Source organism: Nelusetta ayraudi, unplaced genomic scaffold (genome assembly GCF_046127955.1).
Source record: "Nelusetta ayraudi isolate G7.1 ecotype Tasmania unplaced genomic scaffold, CSIRO-AGI_Nayr_v1 ptg000151l, whole genome shotgun sequence".
NCBI lineage: Eukaryota > Metazoa > Chordata > Actinopteri > Tetraodontiformes > Monacanthidae > Nelusetta > Nelusetta ayraudi.
This window is the reverse complement of record NW_027466201.1, coordinates 2953240-2977115: the sequence shown is the minus strand read 5'-3', so window position 1 is coordinate 2977115 and position 23876 is coordinate 2953240. Positions and strand designations below refer to the sequence as shown.

General features: G+C 47.3%; 1 protein-coding gene across 1 annotated transcript in view; it reads right to left on the bottom strand.

The window, feature by feature from the left end:
• The window catches only part of flrt2 (fibronectin leucine rich transmembrane protein 2), a 45447-nt gene extending 29546 nt beyond the window's left edge, over positions 1-15901 (bottom strand). The window contains exon 1 of the mRNA XM_076013482.1: positions 15794-15901. The gene's annotated coding sequence lies outside the window, so the exon portion shown is untranslated. The remainder of the gene's footprint in view (positions 1-15793) is intronic.
• Positions 15902-23876: the final 7975 nt, after the last annotated feature.

The window sequence follows — 23876 nt, the reverse complement described above, 5'->3', positions numbered from 1 at the left end:
GCTAGTCAAACACTGGACCCCGGCTTTAAAGGTACCTGTTTTGTCATAACTCGTCTGCGACCTTTTCTGTTTAAAACGAACACAAGCGGAGAAGGGACACAGCCCTGAGGTTAAGGTTGAAGGACATCGGCAAAGAAAGACCTTTCACTTCAGCCACTATTTGTGGCAAGAAAAAAATCTCTAACCGTCAACGAAAAACAACCCAGCATCGACAGTGGGAGTGCGTGTGCTGACAGTGACTCATGGAGGGTTCACTCTTAACAGATCTAGTCCAGCTGAGTAAATACCAGCTCGATGCGGGGACTGATTATGGTGTCCATCAACCACCAACTGCCTCCCGAGCTGTCGTAAAGATAAATTAAAGACAGCAACTTGATGGAGACTTGCCACTTTTCTTACTTTGCTAATCCCACTCTGGCTTTGTTCAGGGTTTTTCCCCCTAAAATGAGCCACTGCTGCACCTCCAGCGTGTGACCTGTTAAACTAGGCTACCTTTAATTTTGGTTTTGCAGTTACGAAGGGATTGCCAGCCTTTTCAAAGGCTCCTTTGATGTGATTCGTGTAGCCTTAATTTTTATTATGCAATTAAAGCTCTTATTTGGCATGTGACATGCGGCAAGCGTCTTTTTTTTTTTTTTTTTTTTTTTACAATGTTGTAAAAACAATGTCTAACTTGATTGGAATTGGACCTTACACATGTTTGTAGGGCAACAAAACAAGGTGGTCTGAGAGGGTGGAGCCAACCCAAAGGGAAATTCCAGATCAGTTTTAGCTCACGATTTATAAAAAAAGTGGAGCGGACAGAAGTTGCAGGAAAAGAACGAAGGTTTCTCAGAAAACTCGCTGACATGATAGAGATGCAGATTATTGGTTAAAATATTGCTAAATTGGGGTTTGCATGATTTCAAACTAATATTTTTCCACACCCCCATTCACATACACACAAAAAATAACGTACTATATCTATTATGTTTATGTTGAAGGACTGCTGAAAACTTGCTTTATTTTCAACACCAGCAGAATTGCTGCACTTTCCATTCTGCCCAGGTACTTAAAGGCACAATTACTTTAGAAAAGGGGAAAAAAAACGCCTTTAAAGTCTTTTATGACGCCAACCAATCACTACTTTGATCTCAGCTTGTAGGTCGAATGGAGGCAAAAAAAAAACAAAAAAAAAAAAACCTTGATTGCGGCCTCTCCAAAGAGTTTTAGCCACCTCGATAAAGAGGAGCGTGCAACATTGCGCGGCTCGGCTCTCCCCTTCCCTTCACTCCTTCTGTGTGTGTGTGTGTGTGTGTGTGTGTGTGTACGATCCAATTTCAGCCAGACGGAGGTGATCCTTCCTCGGGGCTCGTTCAGCTGGAGGCCGCCGGGCTGTTTACACAGCGCGGCGAGAATGAGGGATTTCTAATGACTCTGCACTCTGATAGTCTTCCAGTGGTGCCCAAGGCCTCTCGCCAAGGACCTTCCAGCTCGACACAACCACTCATCAAGCAGTCACATAATTCTAGAGTGTAGGCCGAGCGTCGGGTGGCGGAGGGGCGGAGGTTCAGCAGGAAGAATCACGGCCACAGCGAGCGTTAGCAGATGCCGATATGATGTTTTCCCCTTTTTTTTGCGCGCGCGCAATCCATCTGCCAGGAAAAGTCTCATGTGACCTCCTTCTTTTTATGAGCGCAGATTGGTGTAATATTGAAACAATTTACAAACACTTTCCCATGAGGGGAAAATAAATAAATAAATCCAGGTTTATTTCCTAGAGTCTGTCCAAAGCAGTTTGTCTTTTTAACTTGTTTATGCAAATTCAATCTGTAAATAAAGAGGGCCAGTCACATATTAATAACGTTCGGTAATTAACGGAGAGGCCGGAATTTAGAAGCTGCTTTGTTCTTTCTTTGTGTTTTCTTTTTTCTAATTAATTTAAAGGACGTTAGAAGCTGGCGCTGCCGTGCAACTTTGAAAAATTCATCGTCGATCCAATTTCGCAGCGTTTATCCGATTTATTTTCTCTAAATGTCAACCCTTCCCCCTTGTGGCCGTAATAATGCAGCAAACATTATCTGTAAATTGGAAACCTCCTTGCCTGATGAAAGTGAATAATTTTCGCTCTCTGTCTCTCGCAAGGTTTGTGTGTGTGCGTGCGTGTGCGTGCCGCTCGGCTCTCATTTCTCCTGTGGAACTTTCTTCATTACAAACCCATCTGTTCCTGAAATTGCCAGTGAGGTTAACAGAGCAGAAGTTTACACTGATTCATTTCTCACATTATTTTTCTTTTAAAAGTTCACAGCGTTTTTTTTAAGTCCGAGTCGAGTCGGGTCTCGACGCACTCTCCCGAATGAACTAGCCGTCAAAGTTGTGCTCACTTTTCGAGACGAGGCTTGCGTGTGGGCACACGCGCATGTGTGTGTGTGTGTGTGTGTGGAACAACGCCGCCTGTCAGTGAGACGTTTGATGGATTGAATTTTTTAAAAATAATTTCACTATTTATTTATTTTTTTCACTATTTATACCTATTTTTTTATTTTTTTTTTTGGTTTGTTGTTGAAGACGCTGCAGTACCTCCAGCGTCACTTGTCAATCAATCAGATGTGTCCAAACGCTGTTTGTGAGGATTCGCTTTTTTGATTTGCTTTTTCCTTCTGGGGATGGCAAAAGTTGGCCTGATTGATAATAATCAGACACATAAAGTGAAAAATAAAGGGCCCCAGCGCACAAACACTACCACTTTAACCGCAGAGGTGATATCTCATGAATTCACTGGATTTCTGAAAATTGAATTTGCTGCCGTCGGAACTGTGCTATTTTGTATGCAAATGTAGCAAAATCAGCTTACATTTCCTGAGTACTTTACTGACGTATTTTTGAAAGTACTATTATTGGACTGATGAATAGTCTCTGTTTTCCAAATCCTATCCACTGATAGAAAACATTTTAATCAGCAAAGCTGCATTTTTTTTAATTTCTCTCGACTTGGAAACTTAAAATGCATTAAAAAAAAAAAAATCAATATAATAACAAATTGTTACTGAACATAAAACACACCTCAAATAGTACTATATTGGAATATACAGCAAGGTTCCCCCGAACTCTGCAAAAAAAAAAAAAAAATCCATACATCCATACATTTGTACATGACATAATTTGTCACAAGCAGATAGAGAGATTCGTTTTCCATTGTTGCGGTTTTGTTTGACTTGGCAGTTGACACTGCAAACCTGCTGCGGCGACAATTAACAAAACAAACACGCATCGCCTCCTCTGCAGCCGAAATTGCAACACAGTGTCAGGCGCTGTTTACATCAGCGGGTGCCATCACTCTTTATCTTTTTTTTTTTTTTCTTCCTCTGGAAAAACCAGAGCTGCAGCCGGCAAAAATGTCACATATTATTACCGCAGCATTAATTAAAACGCCGCTAGCTGCCAGCTCCCCCCCGCGCCTACCCCGACTAGGCTGCAGCGACGGCACTTTACGTATGACGGTGTCGGGGACCTGAAGCAGCAGAAAAATGAGAGGGATTAGCGGAAAGGTCAGCCGCACCATCCGTTTCCCTCGCAAGGCGTCAAATGTGAGTGTCGCATTTTCCGCCTCGTTACAGTAGCTCTGCAGGGTGGTGTGCGGGTTTGTCGTTAAGACGGGGTGGGTGCGCAGTTGGGAGGGCGTGGCCTAGGGCGAGGCCGTCGACCTCATGCCGGCCCGCCGTAAGCTAGAGCCAGAGCCCACGATAGGGAACGAAATTTGCCAAACGATCAACCTGGAGGAAAGATTCGGGGTGTTAAAAGTCCAGAAGCGACGGCACGGACGAGCGGCTGCTGATCTTTGCTGCCAATGGCGACGCATGCCTTACCCCCATTTACTGGCTAATTTGAAAATGGGATCACTTTGGAGCCGGCGGAAGAAGAAAGAAAAAAAATGCAATTCCCCGCGTCTCCCCTTCGCAGCTTGAAAGAAATGGGCCCCTCCAAGAACCGCTGTTACTTTTACACGTCTGGCTCCATTTATGTGAGCGGTCCCTGCAGTATAATTCCCCCGTTGTTTGCGAAAACTGGACCGGCTCCCTCTGTGCTCGCGCTCGCGCTCCCCCTCCGTCTCTGTGTTTTTCCTTGAACGTGGTGCGAGACGCCGTCGCCAGGCGCGTTTCGGAATGTAAAAAATCGATGCGAGGGAGCCGCCGCCGGCGGCACCCGCGGAGAGAGGCACAATGTCACCGCCAGCTATCCTCGGCTTTGAGGGTGCCGAGAGCTCGCTCAGTCAGGAGGTGGTAAGTCTATACGCCTCCAGGGGGGCTTTGCCTGCGGGTCGGCTAATGGGGCCGCGGCCAGCTTTCCTTTTTACTTCGGGAAAGCAGGAAATCCTTCATCCCTGTCCCCCGAACTCTGCTCTGTCGTTGACTTTTTTCACGATCGAAGAACAACTTTTGCCTCTTGTGGAAAAAAAAAAAAACGACTGGCACCTCTGATTTCTTCCAATTTGAGCCGCCGTTTAAATTGGAAGCACTCGCTTCGGCGATGTGCTGAGAAGGTCGAAATTAAAAACCCGCTGTTGCAGGGACGGCGGCGCGCTCTCACAAGAGCCGGGGCAGTCTCGACTCGAAATGGGCGAGAAAAAAAATGAAGGAATGAAAACAACGTTGGGATTCCAGGATCTCTCCTTCACCGACGCATTCCCGGGATCCGCAGGGTCGCCGAGGATGTCGAGCTAAACAGATGCACCTCTGTTTGGGAGACGGGGAGCCACTACCTTGGCTGGCATGCTTGCCCCTTTAAAGTAAGGGGGGGGGGAAATGCAATCCATGACAGCGGGAGCAAAACATTCTAAGTCCCAACATGCAGCAAATGCACCCCTTAAGCTTTGTGACCTGGCTTGGCTGTAAGCAAGACGGGCATTGGTATGAAAACTGCCTCAATTTTCTTTTTCTTTTTTCCCCCGACCTCGCTACATTAGCGTCCAGCTGAGTGGCGGTCAGCTATGTTTGCTCTAACTGCAAGGTGCCTCCAGTGACATGCATTAGTGCCCCCCCCGCCCCCCGACTCCGTCCCGCCCACCCCCGCCTGCACTACCGCCCCTGATTCACATTGCCGAGAAGCGGAGGAGCAAAATGTGAGCTCCCTGGAGCGCCGGGGCCCAGACGTAACTGGATAAAGGCTGTCGAGAGGAGAGACTCGCGTCTGAGCCACGAGTGGAAAAAAAAAAAAAAAAAAAAAAACGCAGCCCAATCTAATAAGAGCCGCCTTGTAGACTGTATCAAAACAAGCGCGCTGAATACGGGACTTCTTTCTGCAGGTAATTCGGTCCCCGGGCCGGGCCCGAACTTGTGTTATTCTGTTACATTCCCTCATGTTCTGGGCTTCCACGGTGCCCCCGGATTCTTTGCTTTTACAAGACGGGAGGAAATAAAGACGCTTGCTGACCGGACAAATTGCATTCTAGCACAATGATGTATTTGTCTGTCCGAGTCGTACCGGTGCCAATTTGAAGCGAGTGATATCATCGGCAGGCAAGTTGTCCTCCGCGTGAGCCTGAAAGAAACGGCGCCCAGATAGACGGAGGCTTAACAACGAGATCGGCGGAGGCCTGTTTACTCCGGCGGCGGCGGGGCTATCAGATAGCGCCGCGCGTGTTTTATTGGGTGACGGACAAATAAAGGATAGCCGAGCGGACAGACGCCGGCTTAGAAGTCCCCCATTCAATCCTGAGTCATGTTTCACGAGGGCTGCCATGTCAGGTCGGACCCTAATCTCCTCCAGATGCCCACCCCCGGCATCTCCCCATCCCCCCCATACCCCCACCCCGCGCCTCCACCTCCAGCAGGGGAAAAACAACATCTCGGACGGAACCTTCAGATCACATAATTAATTGGCGAGTCTCTCGTTTCTGCCCGTTAGCGGCTGTTGTTCTCACTGCCGCCGTGACGGATTCTTCCCCGAGCCCGTCGCCTGTTTGCTTCCTCGCCTCGATCAAACGTGTTTCTCCTCCTCCCGCTCATCAGGGGACGTTCTGTTCTCGCTGGATGGGAAGACCAAGGGAAATATATGCATAACCCTCCGCTGACATGCCGTCTCGTTTGATGTGGGATTCTCAAACAGATGCCCCGTCTTCTCCGATGTTATTGGGGATATTAAAGTGCTGCGTGTTTCGCAGACTCCCGTAATTCAAACACGTGAAGGGGGGGGGGGGGAGAAAAAGCCGGCTCCATTTCCTGTTTTAGAAGCTCTCCTCATAACCTACCTGACGAGTAAAAAAAAAATAAAAAAAATGTACACATAAATCCACAGTCCAGGAACGGAGGGGCAAAGGTTCGCTGCAGCGGTTGAGATTTATCGTAAGGTTGCAAATAATGATTATTTTTAATATCTGGTAATCCTTTGATGATAGTGGGGTTATAAATAATTGAAACCTGGAGCGAAGGACTTTTTTTTTTTCACCCAAACAAACATAATTACCTTGAAGCCTTGCTTGGCAATAAGGGCACGCAGAGAGAAAAGAGAGTGAGATTACAATCTGGTAATATTTTTTTTTAGACTGTTCTGCTGATGCTAATGGCTGCACGGGGAGCAAAGCACTTTGGGACAAATTCAATATTGGTTGTCCTGGGGAAAATGTGGTACTAGAAAAACAACCGAAAGTCTGTGATGGCGTGGAAATCAACTTCTGTTAACGTGCAACGTGCTACTCTGGCATCTGTGGCAACATTTTAAACAAAGAAACACAAGAAAACAAAGACATACATTAAACACATGCATATACATTAAACCAAAGCACAACATTGAAGCACGTCTGAGAGGTGCAACTGTACCTCGGACTAGTGATCACTAACATAAGCTAGCACGGTAACTCTGTTACCACACATTGCAACATTGTTGCCTCATCAAAACATGTTTAATGAGTGTTTCAAGTGTCAGTACAGCAGGCTGTATTTTCACATACAACTGGCAGCACTATGCCTCAGACGGTGATCTTAATTTGGTTAACAGACGACAATTTGTCGTACCCTAATTCTGAGAAGAAAAAAAACTCATGACTGAATGTTTGTTTAAATTGCACTAAAAAAAATCACAAGTGGTTAGCCAATGAAATGGCCCACCGTCTCTGCCACTGCGACTTTCAATTAGAGAAACCACTGTCATCGGTGGCTGCGAGACGACAACCAGCTGCTAGCATCTTCCCCTTCGAAAAAAAAATCACAAGCTCGTCCACAAAGCATGAAAGCGGCTAAAAACAGAACAGTCGCTCCAGTGATAGCTGACTGATTCCCGACATCAAAGCAGCTTCGACGTGACATCTGTACGCGCTCCAAACTCGCCAGGAGGCAGACTGAGAATCCCTGACACGACCGCAACGCTACGAGGAGTTTCAAAGGCGGGGAGGGGATATATTAAGTCCTTGTAAAAACAAATGTGTAAATAAACGCAAATTGAATTTACAAGCCCGCTCCGTGTTTGGAGTTCACTCAAACTTGTAAACACCAGGGATGGAGGGGGGAGTGTTGGGACGGAGGGGAAGGAGGGAGTAGCGAGACAAAGATAAGGTGGTCTTGAAATATTTAGGCCAGTCAAATGGAGGTGTGGTCAGGAATGGACGGTGCAGATTCTCGCCCTGGGGGCCGGGTCTGGGAGAAGGTCATGTGAAAGTGGAATGCGGCCGAGCTGGATGCTCGCCAGAGGCCGTTACAGTCGCGCAGAGAGAGGCTCCTTAAAAACTGAAAACAAAGTGAAAACCTCGCGCCACCTGGGAGAGATTACCCCGCCCCTGTTTCGCCATGGTCCCCATTACTCAAAATAATTTGGTTTGCGACATTATCTCGCCACCGGGCAGGGTTGTTCTCTTATCTATATATTTGTCTATTTTGGACGTCGTCTCGATCCGACACAAAAACTCGTAATGAGAGGGGACCCGGCTCCTCGCGATCCGCGGCAACGGCGGACAAACAATTACGGCGCAATTACCGCAAGGCTTTGGGAGATAGGGGAGGGAATGCATCACTCAGCAAGCAGCTGACGGCACGAGCTAACTCAGCAAGCGACATGCAAAACAGGAAAGGAGTTTGCCACAAGAGAATCTGCAGCAGGAAGACAGAGGTTGGAATTAAGGAGGCCAGGAGTCACGGTAGGGGTGGGGGGGAATAAAGCTACCTAGCAAAAGGCGTTTATAAATAAATAAACATTTCTTCGAACAAATATCGCTTCGACTCAGAGAAGAGGGGAAAAAGGCGATAATATCACATAAATTTTTTTCCAAAAAAGAAAAACTTCATTTTTATGCAATTAAATTGGAAAAGGAATCAAAATGAGACATCGCCAAAACAAAGTTTGCTGAAGACAAGCAAAATAAAAAATCTGGTTTATTTTCAAAAGTTAAATAGAACACTTTTGTATTTTCGGCTTATCGTCGTTTGATCAGCAACAGAATAAGCAATAAGTAGGAAAGAAGAAATACAGAGGGAAAGGGAAAAATAGCACTGGTCTCATGAAAATCTAAAAAAAGATAAGAAATGCAAAAAAAAAAGAGGAAAAAGTCGGATCGGGTTTTGGGAAAACTAAAAAAAAAGGACAGAAGATAAAATATTTGGAATTCTAAAGAGGAGACAGTCCCTGAAAACAGGTGCGTCTGAGTTTGTCTGCTGGATTTTCCGACCAGTGTGTGTGTGTGTGTGTGTAACGCGCGCGCATGCGTGAGTGTGTCCGTGCGGCGACTTATTTCCACTGGTGTCCTTGCTGTCACACTCCGGCTTGTCAGCCGGGTCTTTAATAGAACTGTCTGACTGAAAACAGAGCAGACGGGGGGAGTCCTTGTCCCTGAGAAAGACGTGTCCCGACTCCTGGCCGCCTTCTCGCCGAGAATGAATCATGCATCAGCCGATATTAAAGCGGTACATATAAACAGGATGATTAAATTTGCTCCCAGATGGCAGGATCATTTCGTGCCGCTGTTGTATTTGCGGCGGCGGCGGCCGAGGTTTAATAAAGTTGGACTTTCAGGTGAGCAATAACAGGAGGCTGGTTGCATAATCCCAGCAAAGCGCGGCAGGCCAGCGGCCTTCCCTCCTTCTTTTTTTTTTCTTTTTTTTTTTTTCTTTTTGCGGTGTCGCCGAGTCAGAAGGTTTGCAGATGAAAAGGCAGACTGGGGAGAATCACAGGATAAAGGTGAAGACTGGCACTGAGGTTGAGTTTAGACTGGCAGCCCCAAATTGAATTTTCAACATCGCCCAGATTGGAATCAGATTGTCTTTTATCAAGCCTGGATGAACGGGACTCAAATCCAATTCCTTTTGCTTTCTTTTAACCTGCTCGGCCAAAACCACTGAAATCAGATTCCAGTCCCGTCCTGCGTGTCACTCCGACGCTAACGCGCAACACATGACGGTGACATCACACCTGGCTCGCGCCACCGTGGAAGCAGAAGCCGGTCTGGACTGTAAGGTCCAAGTGCCAGAACGTTTAATGAAATAAATTAAGAATTTGTGGAAAGGAACAACTGGAATTTTCATCTCCCAGATGTGGCCGAAAACGTCTCGGCTGTTTAAGCAAGTGCGTGGGTTTTGGGTTGTTTCTGGAATTACGAAAAACTTTACGGGTCGGAGCGTTTTAAAGCGTGACACTGAAAACGATTAGCGCAATTGTAGCGGAAAATCTGACAGTTTTATATTTTGATTAAGTCCTGAAACCCATTGACTTTGAATTTCTTCCACGTGTTTCATAGGGTGACTGGGTTTCTGTGTGACATGGTTAATAATAATGTTAACATTTTATTGTTATTGGCTCAAGCATGTGCAATCGAAGATTATATATTTGTGATCCTCAGATATATTTACTTCTGACATTGAATTATTTTTTTTTATTATTATTATTATTATTAAGCAAAGGACAACTAAACGGTTGCTTTTTTTTTTTTTTTTTTTTGGTTATAACTGCACAGAAATGCATATTTCATTTATATCCACTTGAATGTTTAACCAATGTCCCACTAGTTATTACTGGGTGGGGGAAAAAATTGTTGATCTTTTCCAATTTAAAGCTGCAAAGGGTTTAAAAACGGTTTACAGTCGAGTCGCGCGAAGGCAAAATATGTGGAAGCAGATTCTATTTGGTTAAATTTCCCACGTGTACGGGCTCATAACAGGGAGTCAAATCATACCAGATGAGACCCAAAAATGTTTAAAAGAAAAAAAAAATGGATTTATTTAATGTTTATTGACGGTGCAAACAGTGAATATCCGATTATGGCTCAAAACGAAACGGGGCGTTGGGGGGGGGGGGTGCAAGTGAAAACTGAGAGCAGAAAATTTGAAATATGTTTATTTGCCCACATGAGACTTGGCTCACATCCCTGTTTCTGGTGCTGCCAGTGTGCTCCTACAACTCAGAGTGCTGCTACTCCTACCGCTGCGACTACCACCCCCCCATCTAATCTGCAGATTGTAGTGATGGCTTTGCTCTGGATGAGGGACTCGCTTCAAAAAACTGCAACGGCATTTTCGCTAAAACTCAAATAAACAACAAAAACAAATTCCACAAACAAAAATAATCTATAAAGCCAGTCGAGAGATCTTCCTCTGGCAAACCAAAACCAGGACTTTAGGAGGAGCGAAGGTAAAAAAAAAAAAAAAGAAGAAAAATCTGAAGCAGAAGACACGGAGGGGGGGCATGCTCGGCCGGGCCCGAGGAGCAGATGGAAACCTCCTCAGAGTTCAGGGCGGCTGGAGCAGAAAATTTAAGGAGCCGGAGTTTTTATGTTGCGCGCACCGCGCGCCCGCTGGCTGCTGCAGCTGCAGCGGCGGCGGCGGACTGGCATTCGCAGCAGCTCATCGAGCCGCTTTCAAACGGCTCCAAACGAGAGCGAGCGAGAAGGGCCCCGCCGCTCGTCGGGCTATAACAAAAAAAAAAAAATAAGTGAAAAAGTGGAACGCCGGCCCGAAAATCCGTCTCGCGGCACGTACGGCAACAGGACATAAGCACGGTTCACGGCGAGCTTCTCAAAACCGCAGGAAGTTGGCATTTTCTCAAAAAGGGAACAGAAGCCTGGTAAACATCTATTATTAATCCCCAAAGTGGGGAGATTGAAGTATACATATATACATACACACACACATATATATATTTATATATATAGTATTTCTCCAGACTGGGGAAATGTATACATATATATGTGTGCTTTTATGGATAACTGACATAAAACCAAGACTTGAAACTAGAACAATCTATGATGTATGAGAATTCTTGTATTTGCTGTCAAGAATGGTTGTTATATTTTTCTCTTTGATTACTTGTAAAAAAAAAATATATATATTCCGTCTTCCTCGACCTAAAGGTAACGCACCATTTTCACTCGACGTGAACTGGTCACGTGACCCCCCCATATCACGTCCGACGTGTAAATGCGTGTTTCCGTGACACTTTTGCGATGTACCTCTAGATCGATAGGTCTGGAAAAACCACCTCATGAGAGCGTCAAAACCTTCTAGCCATATTTGAGAGAGATTTTTTTTCGAAGTTTAGCTGTTTCCATTACCACTTTTATTCTTGCGATATGTCGGTTTTGCGCAATTTCAAGGGGTAACGTTTTTCTCCATCCGGTTCCCATAAAACTGTTTTTACTGCAGCTTCTACGCTAATCTCTTTAGCAGCAGTTTAAAGGCTCACAGTTGCCTCTATATTTCTTCTTCTTTGCCGTCGTCTGGGAATTCTCAGGGAAGCTAGTTACTTCTCTCGCTCGATCACAACCATGATCAAACAGAAATAGAGACAAACTGTGTCGATTAAGACTTTCCATTGACAGATGCCCTGGTGTACGAGCAGAGGTCACTGGTTAGCAATGCGGCTCGTCAGAAAAGCCAGCTAAAAGATACCAATCTGTAAAAACTAGCTGGTAGCGGCAATAGCTTATGCCGAAGGGTGTATGGATGGAATTGTTTATCCTGCATCATTCTTCACCACTAATCACATTGTAAAGAACATGCCAAATGGCCTCCGTTTTGCATCAGATTAGAACGTGTAATTCAGAGTGGCAGTCACCAGTTCTTCACAGTACAAAAAAAAAAAAAAAGAGCCACCGGAGTCGGATTTAATGTTTATGGGATTTCTTCATCCCTCAGGGGTTTGAATTGCAGGCCGCCTTCAGAACGTTAACGTTAAAGCAGCAATGTGAGGCGACGTTTAACGCTCTGCGAAGGACAATCAGAGGCGCCGTGGGAGTCCGTCAAGGAACTCGTTTGTCACCAGCAATGGCGAGACGCCGTTAACGTTGGCGTACCTGGTGGAAGAAGCAAGAAATAAGTGCTCCTACAATGTTCTTTATGAGAATCTGAGTGTTTGGTCTCGTCAGCGTCCGTCACCTTTGAGACGGGTTGAGGTCCGTTAAGGTCCTTGCTTTAAAACTTATTTTTCCAGATGTGCCAGGGCTTTGCGTGAGAAGCATCGATTTGCTTCTTTTGACCTCAAGACGGGCCTGGGAGGCAGCAAGGACGCCGCTGTCGTTATTATGTTTTCTAGAGTTTGTTACACTTACTCTTACATCACCTGTCCAACAGTTTGTTCTTTTTTTGACCCTGGCATCTCGGGCTGGTATGAAAAGCGGCACATTCGGATTAATGCTGTTTGCAATACACTTTCGGGCCATGAGGTGGCAATAAACTGCGCAATGGGCCTCGGAATTAGTTAACTGTTGTTTTTTTTTTGGGGGGAAAGAGGCAGACACTATTGTTTATACAAAAACAGAAGGCTACTGCTCGCTGGTGAACAAGCGAGCTTTGGCTGTGTTTGGTTTGATCAGAACTGAACAACATTTCCACACTGACAGAACTGAGGGATTTTCTCTCAGTCCAGGGCATCGAAAAGCAGCTATTGGCGGCGATTGGCTAGTGCGGCCGGCTCGAGAGAAGTTCCATCCTCGAACCCATGTGGACATGTGAAGCATTCCAGGGACAAGAATTCTAACTGTTCTAGAATGTTTCGCCTCTGAAACGTCCAGGGATTACGTTGAGAAACAAAATAAACACCAGCAAACGCTCTCGCTGCGTTGCCGAGTTGTGTTTATTTTAAAGGAGGCCGTAAAAACCCGAGCCATGAATGTAGGCCAACATGTCAGTGTGTACGTATGCGCGTGTGTGCGCCGAGTATTTATGTATAGGACCTTCTTTTTATATATATGTAGGGCACTTAAGTCCAATTAACCTCCACTCTGCTGTTTGCCTGTAATCACATTATCCTCTGGTATTTGACTCTATTTTTCTTTCCTCCACGTGAGACCCGGGTCCTCCTGCTCCACGCGACCCGGAGAAAAAGGCCCAGGCGGCGCCAGAACAAGCTGCTCCTTGTGCTGGATGGGCCCGGTCGGCCCAGGAGAAGCGGCCTCATGTCGCACCCTCTACCTCCTCCTCAGAAACCCCCCTACACCGTTCCTTGTTTGGCTGTATCTCAATGCTTTCCTCACCCTGCTCTCCACCCTTTTTTTTTTTTATTATTATTTTTCAAGCGCTCCCCTTCTGCCCCCCTCGCCACATATCTCCCAGCTCGGCCCCTCTCGGGTGGCGTCCAGCGCCGAGACAACGTCTGATTCATGCCGCCTGCTGCCGCGCTCAGCTGCGTGCTGAGTAGGATTCTGGCTCGTCCACAGGGGCTGCCGTTTGATTTTGGTCGACGCCCAATGAGAAATGGACGTCCAAATGTATTAAAAAAAAAACAAAAAAAAACACCCCACCATCCCCGTCATCAACCAGATTGCTGCTTTGATCCTTTATTTGTCAGACAATTACAGTAAGGTATAAAAAAAAAAAAAAAAATTCTGAAGAGTGACCCCCACCCACACCCAACCTCAACCCCAACCTGGAGGGGGGGCGGAGACGGGGGAGGGGGGGGGGGGGTTGTACCAAAACACATTCCAGCTGTCAAACACGCTCACTCATGTATTTCCGTGTAAAAAGCCCTGTTCCGACAACATGCACACACACACAGTGCCCCCCACCCCCACCCTCTTCCAACCCCGACCCCACCACCACCATCACCACCACCACCAACCAACCCCAGCCGTCCCCGAGAGCGATCGGAGGCCAAGCAGCTCCTTTTCAGCACCTCGGCCTCATCGCAACAGAAAAAAATATACAGGTACAAAAAACAAAAAAACAAAGGAGGTTGAAGCTCCAGCAGTCGGAGGCATTGACATTTTTCCAGAAGCAATGCAGACATTTTATTTTGAATTTCTCTCACACTGCTAAAGTGCCGTTAGCCCTCTTTCTTTTTATTTCTTTTGTCTTAAAATTCTTTATTTGACTTTTTAGTATTGAGACTTTCGCTGCTGGGGATGTTGTGGTTTAGCCGCCCGGGGATCGTTTTACTGAGTGCTGCCAGAGGCAAAACTAAACCAGTAGGCTGGACAGGAAGAGTATTTTTGCATAAATTTACTGCTAAATGTTGCTTCACAAACTTGAAATAAAAATTGTCTCCTGAGTTTGTTTTTTTTAACCAGTCTGACAATTATATTTTTTCTTATTTTAAACAATCCAAGATTGTTTCAGAATCTGGAAAATATTTCAACTAGAGAAACAATTTTTCTTTTTCTTTTTTTGCCACCTTTTATGAAGATCTACGCAAAGCAGTTGAACTGCAGGAAAAACACGACAAACTGCCACATTGACGCGTGAAAATGACACCAGCCATGGCACAGTGGTGCGTACGTCGAGACAAAACCAACAATCGGAGGAAGAAAAAAAAAAACTGAAACAAAACAACAAAAGGAACGCTTTGGGCTCTTACAGGTGCCTCTGTTTATTCAAGAGCTCAGTGTCAACAAGCCACGCAGCACTTAAGAAACACATTCAGGCCACTGAAGGAGCAGGAATCAGTTACGTTTCACCTTCGCCGACACTCAAGTTTTTAAGCCTCATTCAGCGCTGAAGAAAAACAAAAAGGGCAGGCAGCTTGTCTGGAACCGCTTTGTCCATTCAGACAAATGCGTACTCAACTTTTTTCTTTTTTTTTTTCCCTCCTCACATTAAAACCCTGTTTAAAAACAACAACAAGGAAAAAAGCTTGAGAAGGGATTTATGACCCCAGAGGTCAACGTGACGGGTGCACAAGGTCAGACGGAGTCGCGCCGAGCGGGTGGCCAGTCAACTGGAAAAGAAGCACGGTCTGTCATGAATAATGCACAGGCCAAAAGGTTTTTGTCTAACGGCACCGTGAAAACATTTAAAAAAAAAAAAAAAAAAAGCCGGGGCTCGACTTACAGCTGCGGAAAAATAAATAATACATAAATTAAAAAAAAAAAAAAAGATGAGAAGGGGAAAAAAGCTGAGTGACGCTGATTGGTGCAATTAGCAGTCGCAGCGATTGAACATGAATCCTAATGACTTATGAAGACTTCATACGCCTTAATGCATGCACGCGCGCACACACACACACACACACAAGCTTAAGCACAGTTTAACCTCTTATGGGGAGAGGAAGCCCATACAGCGATTTGCTTCAGCAAATTGTTGCACACAATATCAGTTCCTTGGCCCGCATGCAGTGACGCGCCGAGGTTGTTTTCACGCAGAATCGAGCATGTGACACTTTGACAAATGGGAAGCTGCTCGTGACAAATGCCTCAAAATGAATGTTGCTGCGATTGCATGATTATTATCTTTTTTTTTTGTCCACATTTTCCCAACCTCAAACAATGTAAAATCCCGCAGGTGGTAACTTCTTCTGACTCAAGCTGAAACATCTTCAAAAGTCATGCCATGGCAAACCCCCGGGATAAGAGGTTCTCAGACATTCGAAGCGTGTCACTTAAAAGGGGGGTTTAAAAGGAACTCACCTTCTGGGGGACAGCGGCTGGTCACGGGGTGGGGGGGGTCACGGCGGCGGAGCAGCGAGGGAGGGAGGCAGGGACACCATCACACCTCTTGTCAGTCCCCGCAGACGTGAGGAGCCGCAGCGAATGAGCCTCGTTAAAAAAAAAAAAAAAAAAAAAAAAAAAAAAAAAAGCAAAAAGCGCCGGAGCTGACGGAGCACCGGAGGGGCTGGTTGGGGAAGCGAGGTGGGGAGGGCGGCGAGCTCCGTGTCAAGAGGAAACTTGAGGCAACAGTCAGTCAGACAGACAAAAGCTCGGAGGGCGAGAGGATGGGATTGGGAGACGCCGGCGGTTCCTCCTTCCTCTTCCTCCTCGCGGCTGCTGCTGCTGCTGCTGCGCCGCGACGCGACTCGACTCGACTCGACCCTCGCGCGCTCGTACACACACACGCTAAAACTTTAGCTGCCCTCCTCCTAGCAACTTCCCCCCACCCCCCCTTTCTTTTTTTCTCCCTCCCGGTATCGTGTAACTCTTGATTCCACGGACCCCGGTGGATGAGCTCACCGGCGGCGGCAGAGAGAGAGAGAGAGAGGTGGTGGAGGTGGTGGTGGTGGGGGGGTGTTATCAGGTTACACAGCCACTCCGCCGCCGGAATGCGAAGAAGTGGGTTCGCTTCGGCGGGGTCAAAGGCTACTGGGGCGGGCACGAGAGAGGACAGAGCTGTCTGTCATCTTTGGGAGGGCGGGGCGGTTACGTTTCTGAGAACATGGGTCTTGGGGGGCTTTTGCGGAAGTGGCGGTTCGTTTTGTTTTGTTCCTTCCTCCCTTGTCCGCGGGGTTGTTTTCGCTATTTTTTATAGCCATTTCCCCGGGTCAAAGAGCGAATCGTGCAATTTTAATCTGTTGCTTGACGAACGACGGCCGACATGAGATTTGCATAGCGCAAGGTCTGGACTGTGACAAGATGTGAGGACAAGAGTGCATTTAAATGAGTGGCTTGTTTTTTGTTTGTTTGTTTGTTTGTTTGTTTCATTTTTCATTGGAGGGGGGTAACAACAAACGCCCGCACGCACACACAAACAATTTTAATGGACTACAATACAGCCAAAAGCAGGAAAGTGTCTCCAAACATCTGTGACTGTAATCGGATCGGCGGTGTGAATCCCGGACGAATCGTTCGCATCGATCGCACCCAGCGATTCAGAGGGAAAACGCTGCAAATAGTTGGAACTCAGCAATAAAAATAAACACATAAAATCGCGCAACAAAAACACACCGCCTTGAGGGAAAAATAAAAACAGTCACGTGACCAATCATGACCAAGGTCAGGGGAGGAAGCGGAAGGGTCCTGCTGCTGCTGCAGTGACTTTTTAACGAAGGCCGCCGCCAGTGGCGAACACTGCGTCAGGTCACAGTCCAGCAGCTGTGCCCGACTCTGCCTCCGCCACTGGCACCCTCTTTGTTTTAAGATTGATTATAGGCTTATATTATTTTTTTTCTTCATCGCCAACAAAAATATTTACACAGTGAGCCGAGCTGTAACAGTGCAGGTCTTTCCACTAAGGTCCAGCTGGCTGCCTGTGAACCTTTCCATGGTTTCTGTGGAACGTCCAAGCAACAAAGTTCTGGAAATAACCCCAAAGTGAGGTCACAAAGGGCACCGCCCAGCTGGTCACTGACAGTACCCCCAACCATGCTCTGTGGCCACCAATCTTTTTGTTTCCTTCCAAACATTGCTGGCACGAAGCATCACTTCTAGCAGGAGTCAAAGTTGTAAAGTTATTTCCCCCCCCCCCGATACCTTTGAGGTCCTTTTTATGGTGCCAGACTTCGCTCAACAGTTCCATTAAGACATTGTCCTTTTAAAGTTTGACTAGGTCGAAAAAAAGGGACACACCTCGACTGTCGTCCTCTCCAGCTAATCCTTTTTATTAAATTTTATCTGGATGACTTCATGTTAATTGTTTTCAAAATCCGTTGGAGCTAATTAACTCTCGCGTCCGCTCCAGCGTCTGCCGCGGGGACATTTATTGATTCGGGATTGTTCTCACTCCGCTTTGTACCCTTCCACCATTCCGCGCAATTGGAAAAGTCCCCCGTCTGCGTCTGCCGCCTTTGCTGTTTCCAGCGGGCTGCTGATTTTTTTTTTTTAAATATCTGGGCAGAGCTTTCAAGATGTGGCGCGCACGGATGGCGTCATCCAAATAAACAAGTCCTGCGTTAGGTTACGACGACGCGCACGGCTTCCACTGGCCGTGCTGACAGGAACCTTTTGGAGTTGATGTGGGCTTAATTTTTATTTAATTAACTCTTCAAAAGTCTCTCCCCAGCCCCCCCTCGCCTCCTTTGTTCTTCAGGCCACAACTGCCAGGAAGCTAAGGTTAACTACATCCTGTTTGGCAACTGGAATGCGGGCGGCGCCGTTTGTTTTTGGTCCTTTGTCATTCTTTAAACCCTCCACCACCCCCCCCCCCATCTCCCAAAATTCATTACTGTGCCAAAGTAAATCTAATTTACCCTGCGACCTTGGACATTTGCTTTCCATTTTAACGACATGCAAACTTCTTGCCTGTGTGCGTGTGTTTGTGTTTTCCTCTGACCTGCAGGTACGTACGTTCATGGCCGCCGTCACACGATTTCAAGTTGTAACTTTTCCATCCTGGATCTTTTCATTCCCTCTCATCCCCCTTTGTCAGCGAGCTCTCTGGTTTCTTCGCCTGAACTTTTGACTGCGCGCCGTTTTTAATCCGCAGCTGCGCGAGTTTGATATGCAAATGGAAAGAGAAAGGGGTGAAAAAAAGCGTCGCCCGTCGTGACACCTGTTCTGCCGAGCATTTGCACGTGCTCAAATAAAGTCGTGGAAAGTAAACACACAAAAAAAAAAAACAGACGCTGCGTTAATTTGCCAAAAAGGTGCTAAACAAACCTTCCCAGTCGTCACTTGTCTCTCTTTAAAAACAAAAAGAAAAAAACGTGGCTTATCAAGGCAGGGCTGGCTTGTATTGTTTTTGCCAGTCCTGCTGGCCGGCTATTTATATCCCTCTGCAGCTATGGCTAGCCTTGAGCTAGCTAGCACAGCTAGCGGCCAGCCACTTGGTTCGCGTGCTCTTTATCTAGGGGAGGAAGCGGTGGGCACCGCAGGCCCATCCGCATCATCGTCATAATCCCAGGAATCACGGTCCGCTTTTTTTTTCTTTTTTTTTTGTTCCCTCCCCCTCGTGGCACTTCGCACGACAAGTCGCTCACGCTGATAAGCAGGCCTCCCCGCGAGAGAGCCCCATAACCCCCCCCCCCCCAACCACCACCACTCTGCAGTGGAGTCGGGTAGCGGGCTGTCTGTGCAGATGAGCATCGGAACGGGCGCACCCTCGGCGGGCCTGTTCCCATGGGAACGGCGGCGATAGCTAACAGCTTGTTTTTGTGTTTTTTGGCAATGTTGCCGCTGCTGGAGGGCTGACAGGCACTGGGGAGGTCTGATATGCAAGAGCGTTGCCAGGTAGGTCTCTTTTGCAAAAAAAAAAAGTTCTCTCTTTCACTTTTTTTTCTCCCCCCTGTCTGTTTTACTTCCACACGCTAAGTTTTCCGGGCACAGCAGAAGCAGCAGCACCAGCGGCCGAGCAGCGCCGATCAAATGCGGTTCACGTTTCAACGCTCGCCCTCCCGAGCCACGAGTCGACAGGTCCAACTTGTTCCGGGGGGGCGGGGGGGGTTCACGATCCTCAGGTGGTCCACCAGATCCGCTTTAGTCAAATGACTTCAGGTTAGTGTTACAACCTCCACACGCCCGGCAGGCAGGCAGGCAGGCAGACACGCCGGGCTCTGGCTCTGACCTTTTCCGAGTCCCACGGGGGGAATTCCACACTGCGCAAACAGGAAAATAAGGTGTTTTTTCTTCACTCGCGTAATCTCATGTGATAACATTCGTTTCATGGCTCAGCTGACTTTATTTGTATAGTTGTAATTGTAAACCTCCCGTCCTCTCACAAAGGCGCGTGGGAAGGCGACGGAGAGAGTTTTGAAAACGCAGAGGTCGGCACGGTTACGAGGAAAAACAAAATAGTCTTAAAATGGTTCTGGCAGGAGCCTTTATTCACCCAGTGTAGTTTTAAACTAGCGCTGAGTGGTAAGACCAAAAAGGGTATTTTGTGACAGTTAAAAACAAGGTGGACTTCCACGGATGAAAGTTTTTCCAGAATTTGTCTTTGAGATTTTTGCTGTCATTTGCATCATTTGTTTCTTGCCGCTTAGAGATCTGTCAGCTGTGGTTGTTGATGATGTGTGTCAAGAGGTGGAGGTGGGGGCAAAAAAAAAACCACTTGATATCCATTGACATGCATATCTGCATCATGACAGGATGATACATCTGTTCGCTCGCGGAAGGCTGCAGAAAAATCGACCTATCAAACGAATACAGGGGTCGCTTTTTCACATGAAATTATGGCTGGAACAAAAAAAAATCTCATGCTTGGCAGTTCAAGATCAGAAACAGGAAGACTCACCACGCCATCTAGACCAGTTTCGCCCTCAGACTTTCATCACGTAGACGCTGACAGAGAGAAAAACTAACTCAACAATAGGCCAAGGCAGAGTCGACAACGAGCAACACCTGAGCCTCGTTAGCGGTCAACTGGCCGCAGCCTGTGGCTCTGAGAAATCTCTCCCTCTGTCCATCACAGCTGAGTCACAAGACACTGAACAGAGGAAGATACTGTTATATCACACAATTAAAAACAGAAAAATACTTGAAATACAACATTCAGGAAAAATGAGAATGTTTTGCAAGACAAATCCACACAATCGAAGAAAAAAATAAAATTTTACAATACATACTGTACACATAACCAGTAAGATTAGCCTCTGATTAGCCTCTGATTAAATAACCAGGAGATAATTTACTCAGGTGTGATGTGAGATGGACATTTAAACCTGAACTCAGTGTCAACTCTGCCACCTCCACTGTCGTAGAGTTGTGTTTTCTCTATGTCAGCATCTACCTGGTGAAGATAATTTTAAATTCCTTTGCAAGTGTGGACAGTGCGCTGGTGTTCTTCTCCAATTCCTTGACATCATGACTTGGGCACCTCTGACAAGAGTCAGTTGAACGACCTCAAAGGCCTGCCACTGTCACAATACCCTCAAATGAGTAAGAAGCGAACAAGGCCGCGCTCTCGTCTGGTCGCGTTAGCTGGAAGACGGGCAGCTGCGTTATTTCCCCCCCGAGCTGGAGGCGGGGCGAGAGAGAGAGAGAGAGAGCTGGGAGATGCCGTCGCAAAGTCTGTGACGAGCGCCGAGCCTGGAACCAATTAAGGGCGCTGGCAGCGGTTTCAAGGTCGCGACGACTTGAGAACACAAGACTTAATTGACGAAAGCTTGCCTCGATTTATTTGTCGGATCTTAACTAGCTGTTGAAAAACGCTGATAGATTTGCGAGCTAGCGCGTCTCCCAGTTCCTGCGTGGGTTCCCGTCTTCCTCCCCGCAGTCCACAGACGTACATGTCAGCGCATTTGCAACTCTGAACTGGCCAGACTTGTGGGGTGTGTGCTGTGTGTACTTTTGTTTGTGTAGTTAGTGTGAAGGTGTGACCTCTCCTTCGCCTGAATACAGTGGCATTGGATCCTGACACGGACTGACATTGGCATTATTCATCGTTTTGTGCAATGCTGACTATTGTCGCGTTGTTGTTGTGGCAGCATGTGTGACACCTATTGTGTGTCTACCCGTCCTGCAGAGAAGGAGGTTCTTTTTCACCATTCAGACTTTTTTTTAGTTTTTTATTACCTCATGTGAATGTTGCACCTATTAGCAAATTGTGTTTGTGATCTGGGGCCATCCAAATACCATCCAACTGGTTGGCTGATCGATTGAAGGAGAAGTTCCTACTGGTACTGTTCCATACTTACATATTAGCAGGCCTCAGCGGACCAGTGAGGTTGGCTTTTACAGGATATGGCCATCCGCACTGCGCCATCGCGATGAAGAGCTCGAGATCAACGTCCTTTTTAACGTGAATGAATTATACAGTTTGCCGCAGCCCTTCCCTTTCAACCTTAGCGAATGTCACCACCAACCTTGGCAATGGCAGCCTGGCACCTTCCTATACAATCCAATACCTCGACTATTGAATAAAAAGTGCTGGCATGCGTCACCCTACCAGCTGGGACAGGCTCTACCCTTCCGAGCCCCCATGGCCTTGTGACCACATAGGACCCCCAAGAAGAATAGCTGTTGTTGTTCAATGAGATCCTAATAAACTCCAACCCTGCGATGTTTAATCGGCGGCAATGAACAGTGGCAGCAGCCCTCAAACGTCCTTAAGAGCCGCATCCGAGAGCTGGAAATGAAGATACGACGTCCCACTGACAACTGCGCCGGCAGGACACCGAGTGTCGGGATTAGCGGCAATCAGAAAGTAAACGGACGGATGTTTCACATGAGGGCGTCGATTTCAGAAGCTCACGATTAACACATTAACTTTGCCGTCTGTTTTCCGGGAACAAAGTGTGTCTCCCGCCGCCCTTCGCAGTAGAGAGAGATCAAACCCTTGATGTTGGCAAGTATTTTTTTCTTTTTGTTTTCGTTAATATCAGACATGAGGGGGTAGCGCGATGGGGGAGGCTGGCGGGGGCAGAGGCGGGGAGCGAAGGGAATGGAATTAAAGGGGGGAGATTTATTGTGCAAACCGCTGGCCTCACTTTATGGTGTTTGGATTCCTAAATGGAAGCATACCGCGGGAAACCCTTCAGCCGGCTTCTCGCAGAGGCGACGGGCCGCTGCCGGCGAAGGCGAAGCCCACCTCGCCCCCCCTCTCTCCCTCAACCCAACCCCTACGACGCCCCCCCCCCCCCCCCCCCCCCCCACCCTCGCTGGGGGAACGGCGGGGTAATTACATCATTTGGAGTCGGAATGAAAGCACTTTGCTGGCGGGACTAAAGTGAAATGCTTTATTGCTCGCAGAATTGCCAATTAAAAGGCAACACCTGGAACACGGCGGCTCGGGCCGGAGCAGACCCCCACACCCCCCCCAACTCCAACACCACCTCCCCCTTACGCCGTTGCCGCGTGACAGGGCGAAGAAACCAAGCGCTCCTCCGCACCACAGAGGCCCCTGGAGAATGTTTTTCTTTCCATCTCCCCCTTTTCTTTTCTTTTTTTTTTCCACCCGCCCCCCTCCCCGGCTTTATTTATGAAAAGTTGCCGACAACGCACCTTCACATTGGCTCACGCGGCCCATAACTCACCGGGAGTGGCGGCGGCGGCACTGCCGCTCTTAAACCGTATTAATAAAGGGGGCCGTTTCCTCGGCGGAGCATATGGCCCCGGCCACAGTGTAAACCTGCTCAGGGCCACGCTTCTGAAAACGAAAACAGCGGTGATTCTTTCCAGCGCGCGCCGTTGAATTCGACCCCAAGCCAGCACACACGCACACGGATTTATACCTGCGCAGCGCCAGATGGATCCTGCGCTCGCAAACCCCGGAAAAAAAGACAAACCCAGCTGAGCGAAAAAACAGAGGGGCGGCCGAAAAAAGAGAGAGAGGGAGACAGAGGAAAGGGGGAAAAAAAGAGCAAACTCTTTGCTGTGTAATGTGCAACTCCCGCATTACGATGCCGTGTTACCTCTCTGAATGAATAACATTAATTCAAGGCTCCTCCAAGTCGGCGGAGCCCGCAGCCATGTTCTGTCAGGCTGCAGCAGCGCCGGCGTGCTGAATGCTAAAGTCGGCCTGCCAAGCAGCATAATGGCGCACTGATTGCCGCGTTCACTGTTTTTTTTTTTTTGTTTTTTTTTTGGGGGCGGGCGGGTTGGTTGTATTTTTTTTTTTTTTGTGCTTCTTGCCTTTTGCACGTTACGTGAGAGTCAGACAGAGGGAAGCCAGTGTTTGGGGCTCCTCAGTCCAACATAGTGAAGATCTTATTGAGGTCAAAGTGATTTGTTCTTACAGCCTGAACGTCTCTGTTAAAAGTCAGCTTAGTTAAGTTCACATAAAGCCTTTATAATGTGCATCTAGATGAATATTTATGGAAACAACAAAAACAAAAAAGTTGGCTGGCTTGAGGCGATTCTTTTTGGGGTTTTTTCAGAAACAGAAGAATGTTGTATGGAAACG